At 51.3% G+C, this 26,329-nt stretch overlaps 1 long non-coding RNA gene and 1 other non-coding gene across 2 annotated transcripts; one reads left to right on the top strand and one right to left on the bottom strand.

Annotated features, from left to right (window-relative positions):
* The first annotated feature begins 1,931 nt into the window (after positions 1-1,931).
* LOC131493734 (U6 spliceosomal RNA) lies at positions 1,932-2,036 on the top strand. Its single transcript, XR_009252827.1, has one exon. It is a non-coding gene; the product is annotated as a U6 spliceosomal RNA (small nuclear RNA).
* A 3,109-nt stretch (positions 2,037-5,145) lies between these two features.
* On the bottom strand, positions 5,146-24,366 carry LOC131493439 (uncharacterized). Its single transcript, XR_009252671.1, has 2 exons — positions 24,034-24,366; positions 5,146-11,743 (listed from the first exon to the last, which is right to left on the bottom strand). It is a non-coding gene; the product is annotated as an uncharacterized LOC131493439 (long non-coding RNA).
* Between the last annotated feature and the right edge of the window lie 1,963 nt (positions 24,367-26,329).

The raw sequence follows: 26,329 nt of genomic DNA, 5'->3' as shown, positions 1-26,329 counted from the left end.
GAGCCTGCCTCGGATTCCGTGTCTGCCCCTCCCCTGCCCACACTCCATCTCTGTCTCTCCCTCAAAAATAAATAAACATCAGAAAAAGAATTTTTTAAGTGCAGAAGTAGAGCTGACATAGAGTTTGCTCTAAATAGAACAATTTGAATTGATTTTTTTCCCTGTGACACTTCTGCAAGAGAATAGCTAGTTTGGCCTGTGTGGCACCTGGCATGGAGCCCCTTAAGCATAATCTGTTTCTGCACAGCACATGGGTTCATTCATTCATTCACCAGGTATTTAACGAGCACCTCCTAAATGCAAAGAGAGCCTGGAGGAAAAAAGACCAACAGGCCCTGCCTTCGTGGGGCTTGCGTTCTTGCGGGGGAGGCAGACAGAAAAATAATAAGATGTATCTGTTTATCCCATAATTTGTGATCCATGCTGTGTAAACAGAGAAATAGAAAGTGACTAGTATGAGGAAGGAAAAGGTATAGGTTGGGTTCAGGCTCAAGAAAGACCTTTTTGCACAGGGAAGCTTCATACTGCATTCAGAAAGGAGCCAGTCTCGCAAAGGGCGGGGGGTGGGGGGTGGGGGAGATCTTTCGGGTCTGAGGAATCGCTTGTGCCAATGTCCTGGGGCAGGATGGGGCACAGCTGAATTGGAGAGGCTGAGAGAGTAGCAGTGGGGCTGCACTATAACGAGTGAGAGAGAAGAGCCTGAGGGAATAGGCAGAAGCCAAGCCAGGTGCTCCGTGCTCTAAAGGTAGCCTCTCTTCTCCAACCTTCTGCCGGGTTTCACTCAGCATCTCAACACGACAGACCGGCGCCTATCTCCTCCCGCTCTCCCCCGTTTAGCACCCCAGGAACACTGTCCCGTGGCTTTCAAAGAAAAACCGGCACCCTCTGGCCACCCTCTGCTTTGTTCCAGCAGCTTCCACAGCGATGAAAAGCAGGCTCCACAGAAAGAGCTCGGGTGATGTCCCCCCAGTGCGCATGTTCTTTCCACCCCATCGAGCCAGCCCGGGGTGGCTGCACTCAGTATTCTGCCACAGTCGTTGATAATAATTGTTGCATTAATTGGTGCTGTCCGGACCAGACAGAACGTAAAAGATCCCACTGTGTCCAATAATTAATGTTTTTCCCTCACTGCAACGCCATTAATAAGGGGCCCTTCCAAGAAACGAGTAATTGGCTGGTTGGGCGTCATTAGGGTATTTATAGATAAGCTTTGGTCTGAAGACATAGAGGAAAGCTGATTATGTTTATTTAGACTCTATTATCTATCGCTAATGTGTTATCCTGCGTTGCGATCATCCCCATTCTCTGGGTCCTAATGATACAGGGCACACTCACAATGTGATTTCAGTGATCTGCAACGTGGCTTTATCTCTGCTGCAAGGCAGAGAGGGGGGACAGAGGGGACGGCTGTTCACAGGTTCCGCATGCTCCCACTCATCCACCGTGAACCTTCTCTTTCCGCTGAGAAATTTAGAGCAAGGCTCTTGGAAGTACTAGAAAGACAGTTTCTCCTAATTAAACCTCAGAGGAGGGGAAGTTTCTTGGGTTTGTGATTATCTGAAGGGTTTTTGAAAATGTAAATCTGGTTGGGGAGACATCGCTTTGCAAAAATCGAAGGAGGAAGAGGCCGCCTGGAATCGAGACGATCTCTCAGTGGCAGCGAGTGACGAAGTCTCGCAGCTGATAAAACCCGGCTGAAATATATACGTCACACGAGATAAACGCATAGGCTTCCAAGCGCTCTCTGGACCCCGGGAAGCGGGCACGGTGGCGTGGGGGGCTGCTTTTTCTCCCAGAAGCCTTCGATCCACTTGTCCGTTGCTAAAAGTTTTAGGAAAGGTTTCTTACGTTATTTTTTAAAAGATAGATAAGCACAACAGGGTGAGTGTACTTCATGTCATTGGATTGTACCGTTAAAAATGACTAAAACAGTGCTCGCTTCGACAGCACGTATACTAAAATGGGAACGATGCAGAGAAGATTAGCACGGCCCCTTGTGCAAGGTTGACGTGAAAATGTGTGAAGCTTCCATATTTGGGGGTTTCTTTATGTTTCCAAGGAAAGGATTGAGTTTTTCTCATCAAAACTAGCTCTTTTCACAAATAAATTATCAGGTTACACTTGAAAAAAATGATTAAAATGGTAAGTTATATATATATATGTATATATATATATACACACGTACAGATATACACACACACATATATATACATATATATATACACACGTATATATACACACACATATATATGTATATATATATACACACATGTATATATATATACAAATGTGTGTATATATATATACGTATATATTTACATGTATATATGTGTATATATATATATATAGCCCATTACTAGAAGAATATATAGGATAATATAATTTGTAAGCAGAATTCAAAAGCATAAAGAAGCACTGGGCTTTTTACTTTATAACTGTGATGTATCCGATCTTAATTTTAGCAACCAAACACTTCTAAATGGTCCCTTCTGCACATGAAACGACCCTCATGTTAATATTCCGAAACCCTCACCTTCACCACAAAAAGCCAGGGCGATTATTTTGCCGGTTGACTGAGCTGGACTTTATGGGGCTGGAAGAGCGAACTCAACCTGCCTCATTTTTACCACTTCCTGTTCCACTTGTTCTGTGGACAGTTCTTTATCCCCTCCTGGCTGTTACTCTCACATGGGTTCCACAGCATTTTGTGACTCTTATTTATAAAGAACCCAGTTCCATCTAATAAAGAAAAGTATAGCCCAGTGGGGATGTGCATCTGCGTGCTGCACACGTGTGATGAGCTCTAGACATCATATTCACCTGTCTCAAGGCACGGTGGGAGTCTCCGGCCCCGAGGCCAAGTTCAGGCTCGGCCCATGTCTCACAGCATGCTCAGCGGCGCAAGGTGCATAACCTCGTTAGGCTCAGGTTCCACACCTGTGAGGTGAGGGTGCTGCTGTTGCTCTTGGAAAGATGTGAGATGACGTCTGTGGAGGCAGGTGCAGACAAGGGACCCTGGAAATATCCACCTCTCCCCATCTGCCCTTGTACATGTGAAAGCATCCGACCCGTACGGTCCTCCACTCACCGCCCCTGCCCTTGCCCCCGTGCTGTCTTCTCTGTGAAGAACGCACTCGGGAGCCCTGACCCGCCTCTGGTTTTGAAATAAGCTCCCAGAGAGTTGACCTGTGCACGAAGGCGTGATGTAACTTTGCAAATTAAATGTGTAAGGCTTTTAGGAAAACGATGCCCTTTCCTCCCCAGCTCCCCACCGCTGGGAGCAGGTAATTTGTGGGCACATCTGTTGCAGGTGTTGGGGAATACTCTTGGAGATATTCTTAGATCCTGGCCTGGGGTCTAAAGGTTGAGAAGCTGGCTCCCGGGACCCGGCGATGCCTGCAGCGTCAGAATAACAGGAGTGAGGGGGAAGGCCTGGGAGCAGGGCTGGGGCTGGGCAGGTGACCAAGGCGGCTGGGTGGGTCAGCAAGCGGGGAAGCCAGAAAAGACCAGGACCGCTGTCAGGGGCAGGAAAAGGAAGCAGGGGCAGCAACCCGAACATATACGCACACCGTGTTCACCCAGATGCCATTTACCGGATTTCTCTGGCCCAGGCAAGCCACTTAACCCCTCTTGGCCACAGGAAGAGCGCCGGCCTGCTTCGCCCCCAGGCTGAGGTTGTGTTGGCTGGCAGCACTTTAATTTACAGAGTGCCTTCTGGGCATTCGCATTCTGTCAGGTGCAGGAGGTGGAGGCGGGGAGGGTGCAGGATCAAAGAGAAAAAGAGGCAGCCTTGCCCGAAAGAACCCATCACTCTTCTTCCGGTCTTGCCCGGGCTCCTCATTTTTCTCAGCACAGAATCCAAACTCGGATTCGAGATCCACACGCAACTTTGGGATCCGGCCCTGGTGCCGCCATCGGGCAACATTTTGCAAATGCTCCTTTGCTACCCCGAGACAAAATCCGGAGGTCGCACGATTTTTCCACACGCGGAACCACTGATCGGGGTTTCAACCAACATAATGCCTTCACTGTAATATAAAGGTGGGAAAAGAGAAGTCACAGGTAATAAGACAATGTGAATTTCATCAGGTAAACTCCCTGGCCGTGACTTCACTAGTCAACATAAGGACCTGCCTTTGTGTGTGAAGCCATAGCCGATGCCACAGGTACAAACGCACGTGACAAGAGACGTGTTCCTTGGGAGACTCAAATTCCAAAAGCAATGGTGTCACGAGGGTGACATGATTTCCCAACTTGGTGAACATTACTGGGTCGCGTTCCAAACAGAACACACAGGGCAACCTTCCCTTAATTTATATGATAGTTCCATTCCCAGACAAGGCCGTGTATGGCTGATACCCTGCCCAAGTGACCTTCAGTTTATATGAACGGGAGAGTTAAGTCCAGGGTAAGATGGCTTGCCACCTACATGAATATCCGTCAGGACACCCCGAAGTCGTGCAGGACCCAGGACGGCCCATTGCTCTGTGGGACTGTGCCATGCACTGCGTGAAGTCTCGCGTCCTCGGTGCCTGCTCACTGAGCCTGCGGCACCCCCCACCCCCACAATTATCTCGAACAGTCTCAAGAGGGCAACATTGCCCGCCTTGGGAATCACTGATCTAGCCCCTGCCTACCTCTCCAACGTTGGCCTTGTCCTACTCTCTCCTCCTTCACTACATTCCTGGCCACATGAGCCCTTGGCCATTCTTGCAGCACATCACAGGCCTTTGTCTACGGCATTCCCTCCCCCAGGAATGCTGTTCCCTAGCTGCTCACACAGCGGCCTTCTCACCCTTCGTGTCTCAGCTCACATAACATCTCCACGGGAACAGCTTGCCCAGACGCCCTATCTACAGTCATGCGTGCATCCCCAGGCCTGCCAGTCTCAGCCATGGTCCCCTGGTCTTGTCCCTCACACATCGTGCTGGAAGGATCTTTCTCACCAGAGAAAGATCATCTTTCTCACCAGACTGGGGTCAGCAAACTTTTCTGTAAGGGTCCAGAGAGCAAATAGCTTAGGCTTTGCAGGCCAGATGGTCTCTGTCACGGCAACTCCACTCTGTCCTTACAGCTCAAAAGCAGCCACCGACCACATGTGAACAAACGGGCATGCCCGTGACCGATAAAGCTTTATTTAAAAAAAAAATTTTTTAATGTTTATTTATTTTTGAGAGAGAGAAAGACAGAGCACGAGCGGGGGAGGAGCAGAGAGAGAGGGAGACACAGAGTCCGAAACAGGCTCCAGGCTCTGAGCTGTCAGCACAGAGCCCGTCACGGGGCTCGAACTCACGGACCGCGGGATCGTGACCTGAGCCGAAGCCGGAAGCTTCACCGACTGAGCCACCCAGGCGCCCCACCGATAAAGCTTTACTTACAAAACCCAGGTGGCCGTCGGGTTTGGTCCACGGGCAGCAGTTTTTCAAACCCAACACTAGCCTGTAAGCTCCTTATCTGTCCAGTTTCCTCTTGAATTCCTTGAGTCTGGCACAGTGTGGAGCCAATGGGAGGAGCTAGAAGAGTGTGTGGTGAACACATGAGTTTGTGGTCCAGCTCGAATGAGGAACAACCAGAAAACACAAGAAAGGCCTTCCAATTCTTAGCACGTAGGGAAAGCATTTACATGCCGGTCACCCATCCAGCACTGAAGGAGTCTCGATAAGGAAGGGCAGGAGAATTCAGGGAGGGCTTCCCGGAGTAGGTGACCCTGAACAGCAGCTGAAGGACGGATGGGATTTGGACCATGGAAGTCGTGGCCCTCACTTGTTCAATCGTTAATTCATTCCCTCATGGGAGGGACTTGTGATGACTGTCCCAGCAGGTGCAGAAAACACCAAGATGCACACACAGCTCTGCCAGGGAGGGAGAAGTCCCTTGAGACCACGAGTGACAGCTGTTTGCTCTTTGAAGGAGTCACTGGAACTCCTTCTCTGAAACAAGAGTCAAGGTTATTCCCACTCTTCCCTCTTGGTTTTCTTCCCTCCAAAGCCCCCGGCCCTGCACTCCCTGCAGACCTCCTAACTGCTTGTCCTTCTTCTCTCTCTGCCTTGGCTTCTCAGAAACTCAGAGCCACATGGATGGTGCAGAGCCTTCCGTGGAACGGATGTGGCTGCCTCCTTTCCCTTTCCCTGGGATTTCTCATCAGCTCTTCAAGTTGTAACAGACACACCTCTGCAGGGCAGCCCAAGTCCTCTCAGAGGTGAGCCAGGTGGCTTCCGTGTTTAAAAAAAAAAAAAAAAAAAAATTGCAGAATATTCCTCCTGTCTCCCCACCTGCTCCCACCCTGAGCCCATTTTATTAACACTGAGCTTGTTTTGAAGTCGAATTTAAACAGCCCAAGTGATTGTTGGTATTTCATAACTAGTCCATTTTCTAGCTGCTAACAGCGGGTAACAATTTATGTATTTCTCGACACAGTATCGATACTGCATCATCAAAAAAAAAAAAAAAGGAAGAAAAAAGAAAAAAGGGTCCGTATAGGAACTCGAGGCCATGATCTTGTAATCTCCTCGGCTCTGTGCCCTTGCGGTGACCCTGACTCACTATGTGAGGCGGGACAGGCCCTCCAGCATTTCTGCAGGGAGCACGGTGAAAGCTGGAGGCCACAGCCCAGAAGATACTAATGGTCACAAGTGAAAAAATCCCCCAAGGGCTGCTGTTGGCCGAGGGTGACCCAGAGTCAGTCTTTGGGATCAGAGAACCCCTCATGCGTTCCTTCGTTTGTTCGCCCATTCAATAAATCAAGTACCTTTCGGGTCAGACACCGAGCTGAGCACCGGGGGTCCGGTAAACAAGACCAGGAAGGTTCGTGTCTCCTCCCCCCGGCCCCGCTGTACCCAACCCCCGAGTTGAGTAGAGTGGGGAGGCGACAATAAGCAAGGGAGCTACCAAGTGAACAAGCTCATTGCAAACTGTGCCGGTATAACAATGAGCAGAGGGGGAGGGGGAAGGACACATCAAGAAAGGCCTCTCAGAGGAGGTGACCTCAGAGCTGGTTGCGGAAAGGGCAGGGGAAGCGACAGTCAAGGAAAACAACAGCGAAAGTCCAGAACAGGAAAGAGGGTGCACGTGGAAGATGCCGGAGGCCAGGGAGGATTCCTGCCTCCACCTGAGAGGTTTTGGGGCAGAAAGGCAGTTCTCAGGATGCCTGGGAAACTGGCCCTCCCTATGTGCCTGTGGGGACAACTGGATGTCGCTCCCCTCACACGGGAGGGAGGAGAGGACGAAACACTGATCCGAACAGTGGGAGACCCAAAACAGAACAAATTGAGGCGCCTGGGGGCTCAGTCAAGCGAACGGCTCTCGGTTTTGGCTCAGGTCATGATCTCACGGTTCGTGGGTTTGAGCCCCGCGTGGGGCTCTGCAGTGACCGTGTGGTGCCTGTTTGGGATTCTCTCCCTCCCTCTCTCTCTGGCCCTCCCCTGCTTGTGCAGGCACGTACTCTCTCTCTCTCTCTCAAAATAAATAAACTTTTAAAAAAGAACAAATAAAAAGTAGGGGTAAAAAATGAGCCAAGAACCCCCTTTCTCTAAAATCAGCAGCCCCTGTCCAAGTGGGCACGGCTGAGATGTCCGTCAGCCAGTGCCTTCGACTGCCAAGGGTCCGGCCCCTTCCAGACTTCACTGAGGACCCCAGGCCCCTGCCCCAGACCACGCCTGGAGGCTCCGGGTCCTTCGCGGTGCCATCTGGAGGACCGTGTTGGGAATCACCAATGATCTTTTATTAGGTGATGAGCTAAAGCTCTTCTCTCTGCTTCCTTCTCGAGACAATGCCATCGTGGGCCCGCCTCGGAAGAGAGACGAATCCACTTGATAAACAGCAAGGGCTTGTGGCCCCATCAGCGAGTGGGGGATGCTTTCAAGCCTTTCAGAACATCGTCACCCATGCCCGCAAGCCGGGGGCACTCATCTGGGGTCCGCCAGCGACATCTGAACACCAGGATCACGCAGTGACGAGCAGGGAAGGCACAAAACTCTACCTCGTCACCTTTTTAATGAGTAAAATCCTCTGGCTGCTGCCGGGGCCCTCAGAGACCAGCTATTAATGAGCGCTTAGAATAGATTGTGCTGTTTTCTCCACGTACGGTGGCCTGGGAGAGACACTTCAATTTCCATTTTACATCTGCTGCCATGTTCAAGTGTCTCCTTAAGGGCAGGAAAACACTTGGGCACATTCTGTCTTTAAAGAGACATGTTCCAAGAGAGCATTCCTTCCCCACAGCCGCATTCTATATGTGAACGTTTTCAATTTCCAAAGCATATATTTAGATTATGTATATGGAAGCCTGTGACACCCGGGGGGTCGGGGAGGTGGGGGGGAGAGCAGGGCCTCAGCCGCACACGCAGCCCTCCCTGTCCCTTGGGGCTCAAAGAAGAGGGCTTCTGGTTTTGTCCTCAGATTCGGGGGCTTCACTCACCGAGATGGGGACAAGGACAGCCTAAGTTTTATTCCTATTTATGACCCTTGGTCCCAGCCAGCAGACACGTGGGTCCTAATGTGGGGAGCACCACCATTTCCACAGGGCTGCGCGTGAGTGCAGATTGGGGAAGGGGGCTGGGCCCCGGGCCGGGGCCACGTGGGGCCCAGAAAGGAGACATGGCTGACCCGGGCCCACATGGGGGCCAGGTGATGGGGCTGGACTCCCACAGGGGTCTTTCTAAGACGACAGGAGCGGAGGAGAAAAGAGGAGGAAGGGAGACAAGAAGGACCTCTAGGCCACAGCCCGTGCCCGGAGGTCTCTGTGATGTCCCCGCGGTCATAGGAGTCAGGACCCACAAGGGGAGTGAGGGTGAGTTTGGGAAATGCGCCCAGTGTCGGGGCAGAGGGCGGGAGAAAGAACAACCTTGGGCTCTCGGTAGTTACCAGCTGTCTTAGCTCGGCCACCATAACAGAAACACCACAGCCTGGTGGCTTAAACAGCAGACATCAGGTCCTCGCGGTTCTGGAGGCTGAAGTCTGAGGTCAGGGCACCAACACGGCTGGTTTCTGGTGAAGCCTCTCTTCCTGGATTGTCGACGGCTGCCTTCTCACCGCGTCCTCTGACGGCAGAGCGGGAGAGAAAGCTCGGCGCCTTTCGCCCCTTCACGAGGGCGCCAGTCCCATCATGGGAGCTCTACCCTCACGGCCGCATCCAAACCTGATTACCCCCTGAAATGCCCACCCCGCAAACACCACCACACTGGGGATTAGGGCTGCAGCATATACATTTGGGCCGGCGTTGGGCGGTCGGGGGGACATAAACACTCAGTCCATAGCACCAGCTGTGTGATCTCGGGCAAGCCGCTTAGCCTCTCTGAGCCTTCACGTTTCATCTGTAAAATGGGATCAGAGTCCCCCTGGCTGTCGGTCTGTTGTCAGGATGGTGGGACCTGCCACGTGTATAGTGCCTGGTGCGTAGACAGAGCTGGCACAGTGACGTCTGTGTTCGTTTCCAGAGCCCGGTGATCGTCAGCACCCTGCAGACCAAGAAACCCATTCCTCCAATCCACCTCGGGAGACCCACAGGATAAATGTGTCACGAGGAGCAGACATCCAGAGAAATACAACTTATCCACGCTCCGAAAAGGGACCGTGTGGGACAAGCCGCTGACAGGTGTGAAGTACCATTGATTCCATCATGGTGGCCGTCCCCAGAACAAACAGCCCCAGAAAGCACAGGGGTTGCAACCCTAGGTCTGTGGCATTTCCAGTTATCTCAGAGCGCATCTAAGATTCTCGCCAAAGGTGGCTTGAGTTTTCTCTCACTCAAAACGCCACCTCCCTCCGCCATCCGCCCTTTGGCAAGTGGGCGAGGTGACCCAGTTGTGCTGTGGCAGAGTCTGGTTCCCCGGCACCCATTCTGCCTCACTCACAAGCGTCCACGGTCTTGAGGCAGTGATGCGCCCAGTTACAGAACCTGCTTCCCGTCCTGTCCCACAGCCTGGTGTGGCCACACGGCTGTGTTCCGGCCAGTGAAGCAAGAGAAGCTCCTAGGAAAGGAATTCTGGAAAGGTTCTCTGGAAGGGAGAAGAGACAACTAGAGAAAGACGCTTTCGCTGTGCCCTCTTCCTGCTTCCTGCTACCTGGAATGTGGACACGATGGCTGGAGCTGCAGCAGGCATTCTGCAACACTGAGGACAGGAGCCAAATGTGGGGAATGGCGGAGCAGGCGGAGGGACACAGCCTGAGCCCGAGATGATGGTGAAGCTACCATACCAGGACCTCTTGCACATCAGAGGGACACCTTTATGCACTTAAGCCACTGTGCTTTGCATTTTCTGTTAGGTACATTTTCTGTTAATCTTAATATATATATACTTAGTTACTAGAGGCTATGAGTGTGTGAAGAGGAGCCCGGGTCCCTAGCCACCGATCTGTCCTCGGCAGGAGACACAGGTGGGAGGAGGGACAGGAAGGGGACAGAACATCATGGCGCAGGGTGAGGGTCCGGCACACCTCCTGGCGGGCGCCTACCAAACTTGGCTAGTGCTGGACCCCAGGTGAGTGATCCGTCTCTCCCCGTGTCACCTTCTGGAGACTTCTAGCGTAAGCCAGAGTCTAATAGCGGGGGGGTGCTGCCACAGGAAAAGAGCATAAGTGAAAATGAACCGTGGTTCGAACCCTACCTCTGACTTGCTAGCTGGGTGACTTTGGGGAGGCCACTTAACAGTTAAGCCTCAGTCTCCTCCTCTGCAAAATGAGAATCATAGTAACACCTACCTCAAAGGGTTAGAAAACTATAAATAAAGTGCCTGGAATTCAACCCTCAGAAATGATAGCTCTTATTGTTTTTGTAGATTGGTTCTGAACTGCCACTGTTTCCAGAGAGAGGTTTTGGGGCAACGGCACATCGTCTCTCTGGGAATGTGGGGGGGGAGCAAGGCTCTGGCCAAATGGCAGTGGTCCACCTCTTCCCAGGTAGGGTGAAATCCTCTCTAGGGTCCCAAAGGTCACTCCCAGCTGAACTAGAAAGAACTCAGAAGCAGGAAGGAGGAGCCGGCCGGCGCCTGTCACTGGCTTCCTCACTAACTGGCTGTGTGACCTCAGGCGAGTCACTGCCCCTTTCTGGGCCTCAGTCTCCCCACCCATGAAATGCGGCTGCCAAACCCCATGCCTCAGACCCCTTCCAGCATCAAAGCACAGCCCTCCCACGACGCAGAGCGTCTGGAAAACCAGGATCGGAACAGCCAATCCGCCTGCCCCACTTACGCTTGCTGCCGATCTTGCCCCCACCCTCCTCACCCCTGCCAGCCATCTCGGATATTCTTTCCAATTGTACCCTATCATTTTGACGGCCTGCTTCAGGGAGAAACATCATTTCTGCAGACAGTAAGGCTAGATCTGAGGATAGGGGGCGAGAAGAGATCTGAGAGAGTAGTTTGACTCCCTTTATGCAAACGTGATGAAACAGTTCAGATGTGCAAACCCTATAAACTGGAAGACGGTCGGCTTGTAAAAGAATCGTCTAGAAATACAAATAATCTTGCTCATCTGAGCCTTGCTCCTATGGATGATGGGAAGCAAATTACGTTGAGCGTTAGCTACCGAGCACGAGGCCTTAACCACGTACTTAACACGCGTCACTAATTCAGCCCTTGCCAGGAGAACCCCATCAGGCAAGTGCTCCTGTCCTCACTCTGCCAGCAGGGTAGAGAGACGGCAAAGTTACAGATCTTGCTGAAACTGAGGTCACGCTGACAATCAGTGCTAGCACCAGGATTCTGATCTTGGTCTAATCTAGGCCGTCGCCATCACCCCATCATACCTGAAAGAGAAACCCACGAATGGGATGAGGTCCGGCAACAGAACAGAACTTCGTCCTCGAATCAGCTGTCAGTGGCTGGCTGTGTGACCTTGGGGCAGTCTCGGAGTCTCTCTTTGCCTGCGTTTTCTCATGTGTCAAAGGCAGGCATTGGAGAGCTCAGAGCCCCGCTCTGCAGAATGGCACCTGCTGCTCGATCTCCAAGCTTCCAGGATGTTCCGCCCCGCTCCGTACTCCATACACCCCGGCTGCCACGGGGAGCTCCCGCAGCCGTGGAACAGTGCCCTGCTCGGGGACCTCCGGATGGACAGATGGCGGGCGACCTTGAACGCCTTCCCTTCCCTGCCCACCCCTGCCCGGCTCCAGAACGCCACGGGTGCCTCCTGGGCCCCCCGACCCAGGCACGTCTGCTTACAAACCTAAGCGTGTAACACTGCCCACTTGGGATGACAACTCCCGTCCTAGAGACTCTGTTTACCCAGCGGCGTTAGGGGCTGGGCGACCCTCGCCTGCATCACCCTTCACCTGTCGGCCGTGCGGTGCCAAAGTCTCGTGGCATCCTGCGAGACTTTTGCAACGGGTAGATGGTTGGGGCGCCCGGGTGGCTCAGTCGGTTGGGCGGCCGACTCCGGCTCAGGTCACGATCTCGCGGTCCGTGGGTTCGAGCCCCGCGTCGGGCTCTGCGCCGACGGCTCGGAGCCTGGAGCCTGTTTCGGATTCTGTGTCTCCCTCTCTCTGACCCTCCCCCATTCATGCTCTGTCTCTCTCCGTCTCAAAAATAAATAAACGTTAAAAAAAAATTAAAAAAAAAAGAATTTAACAGGCCAGCAACCGACACCCGAACCCCTTTGGATCCACCGATGGGTCTGATGCCCGTGAGTTGCCAAAAGCATTTATTGTCTCGTAATTTGATTTACTTTTTTCCACGCTGCTCCCAGCGCCTACAAGTAGGGGCAAAATGGCTGATGTCTCCAGATGCCACAGAGGCTAATAAAGCTTGCTGTGCTCCCAGCATGCTCTCTGCTGTCAGAAACCGGCAATTAACTTAATAGGGTTCTTGAAATGGAGTCGATCCGGGAAATGTGGCATGTGTTGACACTCTCCCGCTGATCCAAGCAGCCTCCCACCATTGACTTGCAGGGTCTGTTTGCTATTTGAATTATTTAGGAGCTTGTTATGTGAATTAAAAAGCAGCACTTTGCAGCATTAAGTCTAATATTTTATGATCTTCAATTGATTAGGTGGGCTTTCAGGATTACACGGAAAGGTTAAGATAGAACTCGCCTCGGACAGGAAGCTCTCACCAGTCTGCTTTGCTCTTCCAAAACCTAGATGAGAACCCAAAAGGAGCCTGCCTCCCTTTTCCCTTCCAAAGGGAGTCTTCTGGAACCTGTTTTTGGACCATCGAAGAGCTTTTCCACCCCGAGGATACCAGATGCCCTGGGTTCTCAGGACCAAAGGAGGCTGGTCCCCCATTTCTCCACCTTTCATTTAGGTCTTTCTTGGCACAAAGATGCCACTGATGATGTGACGCCCAGAGGGACTGCATCCCAAGCCTGGGCCTGCAAAGGGAAAGCCCTGCTGTGGGTTCCCAGCCACTCAGTTGGGCCTGGATGGGCACCATTTCCACGCCTGCTCTTGGCCAAGGGTGTGTCTAGGAATACCTCCCTCTACCCCACGAGTGCCAATTCATGCTTTCCTTGCCCTGCTAGCTGTCACCACCCTCTCCCCTGGCCTATGGCAATAATTTTCCACTGGGCTTCTCCCATCGCCCCCCTTCCAGTCCACCCTACGTTCTGCAGCCGAACCTAGTTCCAGCTGTGAAACTCCCCTGCTCAACAGCATTCAATGGCTCCCCATTGCTCGTTAAGTATATACTCATCAACCTGAGCCCAGACTCTCTTTCTAGCCTCATCTTCTATTGCTACCATATTAACCAGCCAGATTGAGCTACTTAGTATTCTTTTTTTTTAATTTTTTTTTAACGTTTATTTATTTTTGAGACAGAGAGAGACAGAGCATGAACGGGGGAGGGGCAGAGAGAGAGGGAGACACAGAATCGGAAGCAGGCTCCAGGCTCTGAGCCGTCAGCCCAGAGCCCGACGCGGGGCTCGAACTCACGGACCGTGAGATTGTGACCTGAGCTGAAGTCGGACGCTTAACCGACTGAGCCACCCAGGCGCCCCAACTTAGTATTTTCTTTAAAAACACCTCTCACTTTGCTCAGGGCGTTCACTTGATGTGTGACGCCTCTCTTCACCCACTGAAACTCTACTAGTCCTTGACAATGAAAAGAGTAAATAAGTACATAATACAGAGATTTCTATATTCCAAGCACCTTAAATGGTATTACTTAGCGCCATTTAACCTAACCTGTAAGGTAGGTACCTTTACTATTTCCATTTTACAGATGGCAAAACTGAGGGTCAGATGAAGCTAGCTAACCACCCCAAGGTCACTGGGCTAGCTGGGATTTAAATCCAAGTAGACAACGCTCATCTCAATTCCACTTCCGTGGTAAAGCCGTCCCTGCCTTTACCTGGGCGCCCTTTGTCCTCTGAGGTTTACACCGTCCACATTTGCCACCGCACTGACTTAGCACACAGCTCTCTTCTCTACCGGGATGGCAACGCCTTGAGACTGGGCCTCTCGCGTTTTCCTCGCGGGGCTTAGGGCCCGAGTTTGCGCAACACATAGGAGGTGTTGACCCAAGCAGGCTGTCGACTTGCCCAGAGGGTGGTTCCCCACCCCAAAGTCACAGCCCCTGGAAGAGTATTTACCAGGTCCTCACTGCGCTTGCCACGCGGTAGAAGGAGGCATTGCCGGGTGCCCAGTGAGGGACGGCACAGGCTGTAAAGAGTGACTGCAATTTGAATCCGGGCACCTCCTCCCTTAACCATGAAACCTTGGGGAAATGAGTAAATTAGCCTCGCTGAGCCGTGGTGTTCTCACCTGTAAATGGGAATAACGATAGTCCCCACTCTGTAAGGAAATTATCAGAATTAAATGAAATAATTCATCAAAAGCACTTGAGAGACGTGGTCCCTAGCACACGTTGGGGGCCTAGAAAAAGTCTGCTCCCATTACCTTTGGACTGACCTTGGTTGAGCCCGTAAACCACCTCGTGCAGCTGTGGACCCCGGCTCTGGCCTTTCTACGCCTCCACCTCCCCACCTGGAACACGGGCTATGAAAAACTCACCTGATAGGATTATGGGGAAGGATTTAATGAAATAACAGATGGGCCCGGAACAGAACAGACATTCAATATAGTAATAATAATATGTTATTTTTAATTAATATAACCTTCGCCCAAGCTGAGAATATTTACTTTTCTAGCACACCATGACGATGGTCCTTGACCCCTGGAATCAACAACCTTGTGCAAAACAAGTGACACCTGCCGCCCCCCAACCCTGCAGCCGCTGTGAGGAGAAAGGCGAGGGTTGCCACCCAGCCCCGACCTCCAGGGGGCGCTCAACTTAACAGGGGGGGCAGGACAGAAAGAGCGGGTCTGCTCCAGGGCGGGAGGGCAGGGCCGCAGGCACGGGGGCCCTGAGCAAAGTCCCAGAGACTCAGCCGGGAGGAGCTGCTGACCCATCTGTCACCTGTGATCCATCAGAGCTGCTGGTCGTGCCACGGGGATGAGAGGAAGCACTTTGGCATCGGTGGCGTGAAGGAGAGCGCCTGTATGATTAGTGATGCCTTCTTGGGACACCTCTGCCCTGAGACCCTAGGCTGCCACTAAGCCACCTTAAGTAGGGAGTTGCCTTCAGAACCTCTCTGCTGCAGGGAGGCCCTGAAGCCGGGAAGTCGTTCCCAGGACTGTTTCACCACCACACTCTGCTAGGTGTTATTCTTGAAGGCAGCTGAGGTCCTAACCTTGGGCCACGTGGACACGTGGACCAGCTGAAGGGGAGCTGGGACCCAGAAAGACTCTCAAATACGTGCAAAATCCTGTATGAATGTATGGAGGGGTATACGTTAGATAGAGGTTCTGTAAGATTCTGTATATGTCAGGATAGGCTAACCTCTAGCTGCGGCAACAACCCCTGCATCTCAGTGGCCTGATGCAACATGTCACAGCCCCAGCAGACCGATAAAGAGTAGGTGATGAAGAGCAGGGCTCTGCTGGGTGCCCGGGGTCAGGATGCTAAGCGTCCGACTTCGGCTCAGGTCATGATCTCGCGGTTCGGCAGTTCAAGCCCCGCGTCGGGCTCCGGGCTGATGGCTCAGAGCCTGGAGCCTGCTTTGGATTCTGTGTCTCTCTCTCTCTGCCCCTTCCCCGTTCACATTCTGTCTCTCTCTCTCAAAAATAAAAATAAACATTAAAAAAAAAAAAAGAGCAGGTCTCTGCTGACAGGAGCCCCACCATCTCCAGCATGGGGCTCCCCAGGTCACCCTGAGCACTGCCATTCAGTGGGCAGATGGAGGGAGGAAAGGTGCATGAAAGATCTTACAAGAAACTTCAGGGGCCAGGCCTGGAAACAGCATATGTTACTCCCGCCCACATTCCACTGGCCAGAACTCGGTCACATGGCACCCCTGATTGCAAAGGAGGTTGGGAAATGTAGTCTTCCTAGGTACCCAGGAGGAAAGGAAAACTGGTTTGGAGAACACATAGCCTTTCTTTTTTTAAAAAAAATTTTTTTAAATGTTTATTTATTTTTGAGACAGAGACAGAGCATGAACGGGGGAGGGTCAGAGAGAGGGAGACACAGAATCCGAAACAGGCTCCAGGCTCCGAGCTGTCAGCACAGAGCCCGACGCGGGACTGGAACTCACGGACCGCGAGATCATGACCTGAGCCGAAGTTGGCCGCTTAACCGACTGAGCCACCCAGGCGCCCCCACATAGCCTTTCAAAAAGGACTTGAATGGGGGGGGGCGGCGGGGAAGAAAGGTCGAAAGAAGAAGAAATACCATTAACTTTATGTACATTGTTCATTTAGTCCTCACTCTTAGTAGATCTTTTATTTGATATCCATTTTATAGGGAAGGAAAGTGAAGGTCACAAGACTAAGCCACTTACAGAGGATCACACGGGGGTGAACGGTGGAGCCCAGCATTACACCTCACGCCTGTCTCTTGTCACCACACAGTCTCGAAGGCACTCCATTTTGTGCCTTTCGTGTCTGACGCATTTTGAGTGGGAAAGCAAATGTGAATGGAGAAGATCATTTTGAGCTTGTACTTTGGGGTCAGCTAACACGTACGGACGTACTCTGTGCCAGATGTCATTCAGAAGGCTTTTCCACGCATTGTATCATGAGCTCCTCCCACCGACCTTGTAAGATTCATCTAGCTGTTATCTCAGCTTGATGGATGAGAAAATGGAGGCGCAGAGAAGTTAGCCAACTTTCCCAAGGCCCCACAGCTAGTAAGCGGGGGCACAGGGACCCCGACCCTAGTGACTACGCCAGTTCTGTGGGCGTGCCCTCCCCCGACCCGTGTGTGCACTCATTCAGCACCCGGTTGCTCGAGGCCACCCACGAAGTCGAGGCAAACGGAGAAGGCGTTTCCTTCATTCTCGTGCCCCCGCCATGCAGCCCAGGCCTGCCCCCCTCTCCCTCAGAAGTCAGAGCCTGACCGTGGGAATCCACCCAAGGACACGTGGACACACCAGCAGAGTCACCAGCCACTTGACTGGGAGCACCACGACCGAGCCCAGCAGCCCGTGGAACATGGCTGCCGTCCCCTTCACAACCCCATTCGAGCCTCCTGATGGTTTCACGAAGGTAGGTGTTTCACGGTCCCCAGCCACCGCATCACTTAAGCCAAAACAAATTCGGTTAATGGGGCCAGGCGCAGATCTGGGGCGGACGTGGAGGGGAACCAAGGCAACACCACGTCTCCTCAAGCCGCCCTGGCCCTCTGAGGTATTGTTTCACACAGGGCGAGGCCCTGGGGACGGGAGAGCACGTCCCCTTGCTTTGCGCCTCGTACGAGGCCAAGGTGTTGACCTCCAGCGGACCCCGAGACTCAGGAAGGCGGGGTGGAGGATGGGAAAGCACCGAGGTTAAGGGACGTGGACACCCAGACAAAGGTAGAACTAAGGCCAAACGTTCAAAAGCAGGGGACCAGAGGGAATCACCCCCTCCCACCCCCCACCCCCCACCCCTGCCCACGTCACGTCTGCACCTGCACCCGTGAAACTGTGGCAAAAATGCCGACACAGGAGTCAGCCCGACTTGATTCGGGACCAGCTCCTCCATTCACTAGCCCCAGTTGTTCTACCCCTCAGTTGCTCGGCCTATAAAATGGGTGCAGTGTCAGTCTCACATCACAGGACTATAAGAAGGCCTGGGGGAGTGAGCACAGGAAGCACCAAGCACGGGGTCTGGCATGAAGCCAAATAAATCCAAGTGTGGGCCCAGGGGCCTTTGAATGCAGTCCTCTTAGAAACCAACAAACAGGGGCGCCTGGGTGGCTCGGTCGCTTAAGCGTCGGACTCCCGCTCAGGGCATGATCTCGCGGTCCGTGAGTTTGAGCCCCGCGTCGGGCTCTGTGCTGACAGCTCGGAGCCTGGAGCCTGTTTCAGATTCTGTGTCTCCCCCTCTGTCTGACCCTCCCCCGTTCATGCTCTGTCTCTCTCTGTCTCAAAAATAAATAAAGGCTTTTTTAAAAAAAAAGAAAGAAAGCAACAAACAAAAAGTCCCCGACTGTAACCGACTTAATTCTCTAATCATCTGTATCACCAAACGAGACACCTCATTATAGTCATTTGTTTTGCGATTAAAATAACCCCCCCCCCTTCATTTTTCCCCAGGCCGTGTGGCAGGATCTTTGAGGTAGGCCGGTCACTGGTTCCCACAGTGACCTCGCGGACCAGCGCCCACAGAACTGAATGTTTTCTGAGGCCAGGCTCACGTCCCTGGACATTATCGTCATTAATCCTCACGGTGGCCCTGGAAGACAGGTAGAGCTGGCCTCATGACCCTCATCTTACAGGAAATGGAGACTCCCCAGGGGTTTCAGTGAGCAAGCAGCCGCCCCGGGGCTCGAGGCCAAGTCCTCTGGCTCCAAATGCCGGGTGTTTTTGGTGACACCGAAGGGGCTCAGCATTCTCCTGGGCACCGGGACTTTGAGGCTGAGGCTTTCCTTACACCCGGCAGGGATCAGAGCAGGGGCCCCGGAGCGAGGCTCTGGGGGTTCTGCCATTTACCGGCCCTGAGACCTTGGGCAGGCTGCAGGACCTCTCTGCGTCTTATCCGTAAAGTGGAGGCGATGTGACTTCCTGCGTCTTAAGGTGCTGTGATGTGTGGAGACCAATTAGCACAGGGCCTGGTGGATCTAGGAAGAGCCATTACGTAGCACTACTGGTACCCTGTGCGGGGAACCACAGCCCCTCACCCCCCTCCTGTCTTTGCTTCTGATGCTCCATGACCCTGGAGGGCAGAGACTGAGACAGAGGTTCAGTGCAGCGTGGTGATTAGGAGTGCAGGCTCTAGTTCCGGGTTCAGACCCCATCCGTTTCCGGCTGTGTGACCTTGGTGAGCTCGGTGTGTGCTCTGAGACCATCCCCCTCCGCTCTCCGGAGAGCCAGCGGTCTTCAAAGTCTTTCCCAAAGACGCGACCCCGGCATGGGAGCTGGCCGCCAAGGATGGTGACCTTGTCCGAGATACTCATGGTTTATCGTGACCTCACCGAGTAAATAAATAGCGTGAGATGGGGAGCCAGGCCCGGGCTTTCCAGAAATACTCTGTCCCTGGCTCCAGCTCGGGCACGGAGACGCGGTGACCCCAGCCAGTTGACTCATCTCCCCAACATGAGCTGAGATGCCGAGGCAGCCCCACCCAGCCTCTCTCAGCCCTCACTGGCTCCTTCACATGGCCTGGCAAGCCCAGCAGGAGCCCGTCTAATAGAGGCGCTGGCTCTGGGGAGGGCGAAAGACAGGTGTGAATCTGCGATTAAAGCCAAAGAGGGGCAATGAAAAGAGCAGAAAAGCTCTGACTGGGGGAGGTTGAGGACAAAAGGCCCGTGGCCCATGATGCAGCGGGTAGCTTGAGATGAGGCTGGGACATTGGGGTGGAGGTCTACAGCGGTCCTGGGCCCTCGGGGCAGACGTCAGGACTGGGGAGCAGATCCAGAAGCCCCCTCCGTCACTTCCCAGGCTCGGGGGCCACAGGGAGAGCTCAAAAAAGAACCGACTCCAGCCTCATGGTCAAAACTAGTCACAGTGGAAACATCAGGACACCGAGTAAAGTCTCTGATTGACACCCTTCTCGAAAACCTGAACCTCGTTCAGAAAATTACTGTCTTTATTTTATGTAAAAAAAAAAAAAATCTAACTAATATGCTGACAATTCCTCTCATTGAACGACAGAAGTAGGCACTTAGACACGAGGTGGTTCAACTACTTTGATGTGCAGGCCAGGAGATGCGACTCCGTTCACCCATCTATAGTTTTTACCGAGTACTTCTGCTACATAGCAGACACTGGCCAAGGTGCCGGGACCTGCAGAGGACGAGACAAACAAGATCCCCATCTCCTACAACTTCTGCTTTGAGGAGGAGACAGACAATAAACCCAGAGCAAATAGAGAAAAACATTCCGACCAGGATAAACATTAGGAAGAAAACAAAGAGCTTTGTAATAGTGATGGGTGGGATGGGAAAGGCAGGTGGTCGCCAAGATGTCTCAGAGGGGACCGCTAGGCTGAAGTCTGAAACAGAAGCCAGGAGAACAAGGGAAGAGCTCCACCTCCAAGTGCAAAGGCACTGGGGCAGGGACTCATTTAGGGAGGTCCCAGGAAAGGAAAACATGTATGTGGCAGGGGTGGGGTGAGACCCAGTAACATTTGTAGGCACCCTGTGCCTGGCACCATGCTGGCACTTGACTGGCAGTTCATTAAGTGCCCTTGAGGACCCTTGAAGGCAGGGTTCCATTAGCAACTCCAATTAGGTCGTGGAGGCTGAGGCCAGAGAGGTTCAGCAACCTGCCCAGAGTTACCCACGGAGGACAGGGCAGGCAGGATTCCACCCGGGGACATCCCACATCCAGAGTTCACTGGAGGAGATCCCAGGCAAGAGCTAGAGGACACAGCCCCCGTGGGCCTCGGAAAGGAGCTGGGATTTTGCTCAAGGCCAACGGGAAGCGACCAGTTCACACAGTATGACAGTGGTCAGGTCAATGACTGTTGGCAGCCTTCTTGTGCACCAGGCTGCCGGCGGTGAGCCTGCGGACAGGACACTGGGCAGGCGCCCCTCTTCGGACAGACACTACCACCCCCCCCCCCCACCCGCCAGCCCCGGCTACCCGCCCCCCCACACCTCCTGGGCCCATCCCCTCGCCCCACCCCCACCCCGCGCCTCCCTTCCGACCCGGCACCATGGGTTTGGGGACGAGACCCGGCTCTGTGCGCGCGCGGCGGCTCCGGTCTCGGGCCCCTCCGACCGCAGGGACGCGCGCAGACCCCAGCCATCCAGCGCCGCGCCCAGACGGGGCTCAAAGATCGGCCTCCCCGCACTCCTCGCTCGGCCACGCCGCCTCCTCCGGGAGCCCTCGGGGCTCCTCTCGGGGCGGCCAGCACCGCCAGGTTACCGGGGAGCCCTTTCTGCCGTCAACTCTGCCGCGCAAATCCAGCTCTGCAGGCCAGCCCGGGGGCCACGGAGCCCAGGGCGCCCCAGCGGGGGGCGCCCCGGCCCGTAGCGCGCAGACGCGGACCCCCGCGGGCACCTCGGCCCCGCGGGGCGGCCCCGGGGGGGGGGGGGGAGGGGGAGGGGGCGGCCCCGGGCTCCGTGACCCCCGGGGGCCGAGACACCAGGAGGGTCCATCCGCGAACCTCCGCATCCCGACGATTGCCGGCCTCGAGGTGGCGCGGCCTGATTGGCAGGTCCCCCCTTGGCAGGGGTGGGGACCGGGGAGGGCTGTTGTGCACAATCGCTGTTTTTACTCCTGCCACCATTAATTCAACTACTGACAGAGAAAGGAGGGTCCGCCGCGGCTTTGTGTCACGCACTCACTGTAATTTACTTGAAAAGAATTAAATCACAATTACCTGCCATTCGTTTTGCATAAAACAAGCTGTAAGGGGCCGGGACAACAGCCCCATTGTTGCCCTATTGGAACAATATTTCTCAATTCGAAACTTGAAACATTCGAATTAGCAGCTTCGTTTGACTCCGGCGGCCCACGGATAGCAAGGCTTGCTTTGCGCCCCACCTCGGACTCCAGACATTACAGTTAACGAGCCTCATTTTCATTCATCTAAGTCTAGACCGATCTTTTAAAATCGTCGCATTTACGGTACAAATGCACCTCCCAAATGTTGGAAAGGGAAACGTAACCTTTTATCTGTTACGTAGCCCAATTGATAAATTATCTAAATGCCATGAAAACTCCTCTGGCTGGACCTAAAATCAGAGCAAACCGTAATTAACTCACTTGAGATTTGTTTAAATGTCTAAAGAAATCACGCTGCTTCTCAAATAAAGTTACTTCTGTTCTCATTCCTCCCCTTTCAGATCTGGTCAGCAGGTAAACATGACTGATTAGCCTTTAAACCAACGCTTTTCAAGTGTATTTCAAATATTCAATTCTGCAAAATTACATCACCGTGAACCTGTGTGTTCAGCAAATTTGAAGCCAGGCTGAGTTTTTAACAACTTCTGTAAAAGTAAACTGCCGCTTCGAGTGAGCTGTAGTTTCCATTAGCATTAATAGTTTTTCAGTAACAAAATGTAACTGTTCAATCAAGCCTGAGTATTGAAAAGAGCCCAGTTACCAATCGTAAGAACTCTCGAACCATCAGGAAAAACAGTAAATAACAGAAATACAATTGGTAACATCCAGAGTTGTGCGCAGGGAGGACAACATACTATAGCAACTTGATACATCTGAAAATAAAGGAGTCACAGAAAATAAGGTTGATAACAGAAAAGATGACCAGAAAGGTAGAATTTTTAAATCTGAGTAGTAAAAAAATAAAATAAAATAAAATAAAATAAAGAATAAAATAAAGTAAAATAAAATAAAAAATAAAGAAAAGCTGAAATGCAGATTTAGTGCCGAGAATAATTAGAATGTGAAAGAAGAAAACTTATGACCTAGAAAAGCAAGTCAAAAAAGGAGTGAAAATGCATTTGCTGTACTTAGCACTGGATTTTCCTAATTTTAAAAAATGCAATTTTGTGGTTGAAATGTTATTAGTATTTAAGAGGTTTTTTTTTTTTCTTTAAAGAGTGAAAGCTGCTAGCTGACGTTTTTTTAGTGAATGGCCTTTTCCTTTAAAAAAATATTTTATTGTCTGTGCTCTTTCATTTTTTTAATGAGCGTGTGAGTTAAAAGGTTTACTTTTATTTCCAGTGGCTTAAAATTTTTTAAAGTCATTTTTCCCTTTTGTGTGTGAGACAGAAAATAACCGTTTGGCCTCAGCAGAAAACAAATGACAAGTGGATCAAACCAAGGACTCAACTCTATTTTCATGACTGGGTTTTTGAAGAATAATCCATAGAGATGGGGGAGGAAGGGATTCATCAGGCAAATGAAACAAAGTCCCTGATCTATATTCCTATTCTGATATCACCTCCTGGAATATCCGCAACATTTTAAGTTCCAGCCTAAGCCACGAATTCCTTCAGAACAAATCAAATGTCTTTAAAGAATATTTCTGTTTGAAAAGGAATTAAGCTCTCCTGAAAGAATTTTAAAGGTTGTGATATTCACAGTCTGATAAAGCAGCACCTTTAATGAAATTCTAATTAGCAATTTCATGCACTTTGCTATTAGTCATATCAGATTAGTGCACATTTTCACAGCCTTCCTTTAATTAAGTGCACTTATTCCAAGTTTCAAACACTTTCCTTATAAGATGAAAACTGTGCTGAAATGTTATTTAGTAAACAGAGGAAGTGTGAAAGTGTAGGTGTGCGTGTGTACATGGGCGGACATTTTTAACTGTCTACAAATTTTTTTTTTTTACATTTATGGAGTTGGTGAACTCAGGTTTTCATTTCTTTTTTCTTGTATTCTCGGTGTTTCCTTGGGATTTCCACAGGACCTATTCAAATCCTTAGCCCAAGTACACATCATGTGTACTTTGGCTTAAAATGTATTTCTGGATGTGTATATATGTGGGAGGAATTTTTTGCTTAAAACATCTTTTCTGTATGTGTGTATGTGTGTGTGTATATGGATAGTGTATATACATATATGTGGGGGGAGAGAGGGGGGAAGAATCAGAGAGGGGGAGAGAGAGAGGGAAACTATACAACGTACAATATTGAGTTTTTTAAATCTCTGACAAGCAAAGGAAAAGCATTCGCCCATAAAGCAGCCCCCGCCCCTCATCACCTTTTGCAGGCATCTCTTTTCCTTTGAAAACAGCAATATGATTTCTTTCGACCTTCTAAATTTCATTCTGAAGCTCCAGCAAGGAGCAGGCAGCTTAGCTTGGTGAGCCGGATCCATGCAGCACAGGATATCTTCCTTCATTTTAGACCCTACTTGTCTCCACTGGGAGAGTTCAGCAGTCAAGCCAGCCTTTTCCAGGCAAAGCAGGGACCGACCTCGTCTGGGGGCTCAAACCCTACAAAGCCCCGAATCCCGGGATCGTCCCTCCCTCCCAGCCTGCTGGAGGGTTGCCCCAATTCAGGCAGATCATATTGTCTGGGAATCAAGCTGATCTTATCTGTAGCCTTTTGTCAAGCGGAAGTTTTTGTTGCCTGTTTTGCTCCGAGGTTGAAACTTGTAATATATTAACTAATTGCTCGCATCTCTAACACATGTTCTCCTGTTGGTGTCATTCATTTATACTGTAACATTTTTGACATTTTTAGATCGTCTCTTGGGACTCCTGGGCCTCTTAGCAGTTCCCTCCATGAAGAGTGTTTGCCTAATGATTACTGACTGACATCTCAATAACGAGCAACGTAGGAGTTGGGTACATCTATTGAAGAGTTCTGGGGTGTGTGTGTGTGTGTGTGTGTGTGTGTGCGTGCGTTTTAATTCATGGTCCACTTTGTCAAGTCATGTGTGAGCCATAATTTAAGCTAATAATTACCAGACATGAATTCAATGAAACATTGGTGTCTACACTTAAAAAAAAAAAAAAAAAAAAGTCCTGAATTTTAATGCATTCAGAAAACGTTTGCCTAGGGCCAGGCTGGGTCCAACACACATATGGAAGCACTTTAAAAGTGATAAATGATTTGGAATCTACCCTGTCTACTGGTGTGCTTCTCAGGAAAGAAAATTAGAGCTAACAGGTGTTAGATAGGGAATGCTGGGGCATTTTAATAGAATTGTCAAAATGTTGGTACCAGATGTTGACATTAATGCACACAACTCGGAACGTAATGCTGGGCCGCCATTTAAATGATTATTTGTTTAAATTTCAAGTCGCCAGCAGGAAATCCTTACTTTGTTCAGCACCTTTCTCTACACAGCATCCCCCTGCTCTTTCCCCTACGATTTGCATCAAAGTGTGGTGGTTGCTCGGCTCACATATGCATGCTTTAAATAATCCATGCCTGTCAAATTTCATTTTTTCTTTTCAGATCGTCCTCATCACGTCCCCATCCTCGCCGGCCTTGAAGTCCGCCTCAATGTATTCGTTTATGAGGGAAAAAATGATTTAAATACTGCCAGTTACAGGCTAATTAATCTTTGAACTACTCGGCAACTTCAAATGTATATACCAAGGAATCTGCATGAACTTGTAATTACTATGTATTTATACGATATTTTCCATGTAATCACCAAGTCGTTACATGGCTATGTGAGCCTTGTAAATCACGGTGATAGCAGAAAACTAATCTTTCCCGTGCCACTGCAGAAAGCCCATGCAGGAGCCGCTGGTCTCCACCACGGTCAATTAATCGAAGGATCCGGAAAGCCTCTGTGCTTTAAAGGACACTAGAATGCTTGCCCGCAATAGAGTCCCAACTTAAAGAAATATCAGGGGATTGAGAGACGGGTGAGGTGGGCAGAGAGCAGTCTTTTCATCCAGCTTTTGTACAAAGATGATGATTGGTTTGGGGCATTTATTCCTGATGGGGTAGAAAGGCAGTAAGAAAAAAAAATGTCTAGGCCAATGCCGCCATCGGTTGTGCAAGCAGCGTTCTGCTGTGACTTGGGGAAGGTCCTGAAATAAACTCCAATGTGAGTTTCGAGAGCAAACCCTGAGGCAGACTTGGGCTGTCATCTTTTTGAACCCAATTAAAGCAGAGGCAAAACCTCCAGTTTTTCCAGACGGGGCTTCCTGTCCCCACTCTTCAAAAGTAACTTCCTTCCTAAACAAACTGTGTGTGTGTGTGTGTGTGTGTGTGTGTGTGTGTGTGTGTGTGTGTACATGTGTGTGCATACATATGTATTTGCGTGTCTGTGTGCGTGGGTGCGAGAGCTAATGTAATGTCTTCAAAAGCCACATTGGACCGCGTGGTCCCTCTTCTTAGAAAGCGATCACCCATGTGGGAAGGCCCGTTCTCTCCTCCTTGGGAGGTGCCCCCCTTTCTCCTCGACTGGACAGCCGAGGTCTGGTTTTCCTTGGCACAAGGACAGATGAGGCTGTATACAGAACCAAGGCCCTTCTGGGAGCTGCAAGGACCCACTCAGAGCAGAGCAAGCGGGACGAAGTGGCCAAATCTGT

Source organism: Neofelis nebulosa, chromosome 13 (assembly GCF_028018385.1).
Source record: "Neofelis nebulosa isolate mNeoNeb1 chromosome 13, mNeoNeb1.pri, whole genome shotgun sequence".
NCBI lineage: Eukaryota > Metazoa > Chordata > Mammalia > Carnivora > Felidae > Neofelis > Neofelis nebulosa.
The sequence above is the reverse complement of the archived record's forward strand: the minus strand, read 5'-3'. Positions and strand labels throughout refer to the sequence as shown.